Source organism: Egretta garzetta, unplaced genomic scaffold (genome assembly GCF_000687185.1).
Source record: "Egretta garzetta isolate BGI_Z169 unplaced genomic scaffold, ASM68718v1 scaffold320, whole genome shotgun sequence".
Lineage (NCBI taxonomy): Eukaryota > Metazoa > Chordata > Aves > Pelecaniformes > Ardeidae > Egretta > Egretta garzetta.
The window spans coordinates 2,036,087-2,042,192 of record NW_009258260.1 but is presented as its reverse complement, the minus strand read 5'-3'; positions in this window follow the sequence as shown (position 1 = coordinate 2,042,192).

The window sequence follows — 6,106 nt, the reverse complement described above, 5'->3', positions numbered from 1 at the left end:
ATCAGAGACAACACAGGAAGACTCATGATACCGGTTCATACCAATGACACCAAGATTCATGATACTCATCCAGACTCTGAAACCCATTGAAATACTTGCTTTGATGTTTCAGTGTTTTGAAGTCTGTTGTTTAAATTCATGGGCAGTCCTCAACAGAGAAAAATTACATTTTTCTTTTCTTGTTGTAAAGATAATGTAAAGGGAGGTGTGTTCACGGCTCCTCCTGGGAGACAGAGGAAGGGATGGCCAAGGTGGAGAAGGCATAACGCAGATCAGGAGCACATAAAATTCTTATTCCACCTTCTCAAGAACATTTCAACCCTGACTACTCTAGACCACCATCTTCACTCAGTTCTGCCAGTATATTCCAGTGCTGCCTATCTATGTAGTCTGCTGTGCACGGAGTTGTATCCTTCAAATGCTGTCTCCTTTAGTTTCCCATTTCCACATTGTCCAGGCTTCATTTTCAATTTAGCAGTTTTCAATTGCCAGAAGTTTTCCTGCTTCTGCACTTGCCCTCTCACACTTCCACCTTTTGTCTCAACTTACTGCTTTCACCTGCAACATCACAAATAGCTTGAAGACTCACGCTGGTACTGTCTCAAGCCTCAGGTACCAACAGAGACAGGAAAATGCTTTTTTTATTGAAGCCCTCCATTCATAACAGCAGTCGATCCTTTCTAGATCATGGAGCACTTGGGAGCTCTGAATCTTCCACTTTTAAGAGGATGAGCAACTAGAGGCTTCCTGAAGAAAAGGAGATCTACATTGCACTACCTCCACTCCGTTATCCAGATTGCTTTATTGGGATGCATCCAGCGTGCAGACTAGTGCTGTTTATTTTTGGTGCCTGAGTATATAAAGAGAAATGCAATAATGGGCTAAATTTTATGTAGTTCCTACTCCTACAGGAAATGTGAAAGTGAGCATTCCCTGAAGGTGCGACTATGATGACTCACGATCTGCTTTCCTGTAGCCCTGTTGAAGGCTGGCCATGAGCTCAAGGTTACTGCTGTAGAATTATTAAGAGAGGCACTGGAGGACGAGGGTTTAGCTGCTCTCTTTTCTTGACATCAACCAGTGCTGCATAGGGCAGGTTCTTAAGCGTTCCCGGAACGCCTCTGCTGTTAGTCAGGCCAGGCTTTTGTTAACCCCTACAGAGACACACAATTAAGCTTATATTTATTAAAGCACTCTATTGGGAAAATCTTCTTTACTCTTTTCCCCCATCACAATCTGAATTATCAAGTCCAAGTTCAAACACCACACTCTGCTTACACAGTTAATACCAAACCCTCTCTCTTTCTATACACGCATACACCCTGCACCAACACTCGTATTTGCCACCACTACCTTTTTGTTTCATGACTCATCACCTCTTCACTGCTGTGGAAACTGTTGTCTCCTGGGTTTCATACTTAGTATATAAAAAGGTTTGGGGGGAAAAAAAAAAAAAGAAAAGGAAAAAACATCAGGATAGTCAAGAGCTCCACCTTTCAGGAGGAAAAGAGGAGATGGGAAAAAAAAGCAATGCATTGAGTGGGTCACTGTGGTCACCTATTTGGTTTGCGTCTCTTTCCTTTCTGTCCAGCCCCCAGCTGAGGGCATACTGCATGTCTTACATCTCATCTTTGGGCTTTGTGCTTTTAGGGGGTGACTGACCACATCTTACATGACAAGGATTTACCTGAGGAAAGCCCATCCGTACCTTTGCGCCCAAGGACAGGTTAGGTGAGTGCTGGATGTTGCTGCACTCTCAATGCTGAATAGTTCAGTGCCTCGTGTGACCGACAGCCCTCATGCCACGGTGAGGAACTGCCAATATGGGAAGCTCCCAGCCCCAGAGAGATCCCCTCAATTCCCAGTAAAACCACCTCTTTTATGCTGAGCAAATAATCCTGACAAGGCATTTTGGTTATGATTTCATGCAGTCTTTTGCTTACTGCTATAGGAAGATTTCAACATTTACCTGGCACATCCAACGGTTTCTCCTACCAGTCCTGGTACTTACAGTAAACTTAAGACCACACTGAAGGACATAGATAGTGCAATTAAAATTGTGTTAATTTATCATTAGTATGTATATTGCTGGTGGAACAGCGTAGCAGGCTGTGCCTGCTGAAATGCCTTACCACTTCATTGATACCAGTCACTGCTTGGGAGTTCAGGAGTTTACCTGGTTCCCAGCACACCAAAAAACTGCCTACAATAAGAACGCTTGTAGATGTAGCAGGAAAAAGATCTGCAGTGATAAAGTAGTGGGTAAATTCATGTAGGGCGTTTGGCCTTCTAGGCTGGGCAGCAAAGAGTAGGCCAACTCCACATAGCCCTACTTAAAATGGCTACATTCAACTTCAGTGCATTTTCCCCACAGTTAAGCCACTCATCCTTCCCACTTTGCTCCGCAGTATGTTTGGAAGTTGTGTATTTTCATTGTCTCTTCATTGTCCCACTGGCCATCAAATCCCTGATCTCTACCACAGTTGTATCTGCACAGTAAGCAGCATCTCTCTCTGCCCAGAGGCATTCTTTTCATTCAAACAGCTCTGGTATGTGTTGCAATGAACTCCTGGAAGCTCTTGCATAAGATTTATTGAAGGCTTCAGTATTTTCATAAGCGAGGGTATAGTGGACACTCAATCCATAGTGATACTTTGAAACCATAAATTGAGGCTTCTCTTTCCTCCAGTCAGAAGAACAAATGTGACCACTGGTAAAGCTCATGTCCCTTCTTTGCCCACTCACAGTTTCTTCCTGGGTCCTGCCTGGAAATTGGCTCACAGGCAGCTCAACTGGTATTTACCCCTACTTCTACTGGACTGAGGACATAGATTTGTTTGGTTCTTAAATTCTCCTGTTGGGCAGGCAACATATTACAATATCACAAGAGCTACAGACACATGGGCTTTTTGTGGTGACCTTTCCAGACTTGTGCTATAGACCCTGGTGATAAGCAGGTCTGCCATCTTGTTGAACGTGTTACACTTGTTCCTCAAACATTTTAGTTTTGCTTTATTGGCTCCTTTTAGGAAACACAAGAATCATTCAATCAGTTGTCCACAGTCATACAAATTTTCATGGTAGATGATATTCTAATATAGCAGCTACTGCACTGTGAGGGTTCATATATTCCCCAAATTAGATCTCCAGGGCCATTCTCAACCCCTCTGCCCAGTTACTACTGTTCTTAACATGGTAAGGGAGCACTCCATCCAAATTGCTGATAGTCATATTCAGCACAAAATTGTAATAATATTGCAGCTTTTCCCCAAATTAGATCATATTTCTTTCATTGCACGCATCTGACAATCAACTCTTTAGGGAGTTTTGTTTAAATTCTTTGGGCTTAGGCAAACATGCATCTTGGCTGAGTTCCCTAGGGCTATCAGAGCTGGTCACGCGGCTTTATGTACTTCATGACAAGGATGCTATTTGCTTAGTTACTTTAGAAATACAGATTTATTTTTTTTTTTTTCTTCAGTAAGTACTCTGTAAAGCTCTGCTGGAGTGAATGACACAAGCTGTCTACTTCTTGGAGTAACTCATCCAGATGTTACTTGTTTTCTTTCAAAAACATTAAAATTTTTTGCAGCTTTGCTACAGAAAAGCCAAAATCACATGCATGCTTTTCCAGTAGCACTTGTTTAATTTGTAGATCTACTGAGGGCATCATTTGCCAGTCATTTAGTAAGCTTAACTGTAAATAAATACATTCATCAATCAAAACATATTTCTCAGTAATGTCTACATTTCCTGATATTTTAACCTTTATACTTTTCCTTGGTATTGCAGTTTGGCTTCCCTGGTGGAGTGATAGTTAGGCCACAGTCTAGTTTAAATTTGGCTTGGCAAGTTTGCTATCCTCTCTTGCACAGCACTGAGCACGTTTTCACACATTCAACCACTGCCAAAATTGTGTGTTTGGTGCTTTGTTTCCTGTTTGTATAGACAGTATTTTTTTCGAGAATACTACTAAATTAATTTTTGCTGATCTGCACTATGTTAATATAAAATATGACCAAAATCTTGTTTTCTGAGTCACTGCTTTCTTTTACTTGTGCTATAGACCCTGGTGATAAGCAGGTCTGCCATCTTGTTGAACGTGTTACACTTGTTCCTCAAACATTTTAGTTTTGCTTTATTGGCTCCTTTTAGGAAACACAAGAATCATTCAATCAGTTGTCCACAGTCATACAAATTTTCATGGTAGATGATATTCTAATATAGCAGCTACTGCACTGTGAGGGTTCATATATTCCCCAAATTAGATCTCCAGGGCCATTCTCAACCCCTCTGCCCAGTTACTACTGTTCTTAACATGGTAAGGGAGCACTCCATCCAAATTGCTGATAGTCATATTCAGCACAAAATTGTAATAATATTGCAGCTTTTCCCCAAATTAGATCATATTTCTTTCATTGCACGCATCTGACAATCAACTCTTTAGGGAGTTTTGTTTAAATTCTTTGGGCTTAGGCAAACATGCATCTTGGCTGAGTTCCCTAGGGCTATCAGAGCTGGTCACGCGGCTTTATGTACTTCATGACAAGGATGCTATTTGCTTAGTTACTTTAGAAATACAGATTTATTTTTTTTTTTTTCTTCAGTAAGTACTCTGTAAAGCTCTGCTGGAGTGAATGACACAAGCTGTCTACTTCTTGGAGTAACTCATCCAGATGTTACTTGTTTTCTTTCAAAAACATTAAAATTTTTTGCAGCTTTGCTACAGAAAAGCCAAAATCACATGCATGCTTTTCCAGTAGCACTTGTTTAATTTGTAGATCTACTGAGGGCATCATTTGCCAGTCATTTAGTAAGCTTAACTGTAAATAAATACATTCATCAATCAAAACATATTTCTCAGTAATGTCTACATTTCCTGATATTTTAACCTTTATACTTTTCCTTGGTATTGCAGTTTGGCTTCCCTGGTGGAGTGATAGTTAGGCCACAGTCTAGTTTAAATTTGGCTTGGCAAGTTTGCTATCCTCTCTTGCACAGCACTGAGCACGTTTTCACACATTCAACCACTGCCAAAATTGTGTGTTTGGTGCTTTGTTTCCTGTTTGTATAGACAGTATTTTTTTCGAGAATACTACTAAATTAATTTTTGCTGATCTGCACTATGTTAATATAAAATATGACCAAAATCTTGTTTTCTGAGTCACTGCTTTCTTTTAAAAAAAAAAAAAAAAAGTCTTTCTTTCATTTTCTTCTCTGCATATCTTTTCTGGATACAATTACTGCACTTGGCTAGTAAAAGAACATTTCTGAATTTGCATTTCTTAATTCCTACATGTGGGATTGCGGAGATCGCATCAAGTACAAGTCTTTGCTCATCACTGTAGTTCTGTACTTGTGCATTTATTTTTCCTTCCATACTCAGGACTCCCTAGCGCTATTTTTTGAAGTATCTCTGAACCACCATACAGAGATGTAACTGGAAGCCTGACATGAACAGGCTAATGGCAGAGTGCTGTGTGAAAAAGTAAGGATTGGAAATGTTCAGCTGGCTGAAGCTTTCCCTTCACCAATATTTTCTTACGTGTTCATAGGATAAAGCCTCAGACAAGGTAATTTGCCAGCCTCAATGCACTATGACAATGTACAAAGCAATGTAATCCTAGAGATAAATGTCTTGGTGCAGTGATCTCTGGGGAGACATTTCTCCTACTTAGAACCATGTACTAAGATTTTCTTTGCCTCAAAAAGAAACAAAAACTCAAAACAAAACAAACCCCATAAGCTGAAAAACCACAATACAGTTTCAAAACAAGTCCTTATACCACTGACTCTAGGTAAACAACAAAACCCCAAAGTGTCTCCTTATTTTTCTGTAAGACTTAGGACAAGATTTTGAAGCAAAATTAATATCCAACACTAAAATCTTTAAATTTATACTTAAACCCCTTAAACATGTGATCAGGCCATACCAGAGTTGAACTCGCAGCATTTCCTTGTAACTTCTAAATAAGAGAGCTACCGCATCAGCTTGCTATACCCACAAAGCACATAAAATGCCCACCACTATAGCACTGAGATGTCAGCAACTCACTCTAGATTTGATTATTTCTAGCTGGACCCAGCTCTTCTCTCTGGGCTTAAC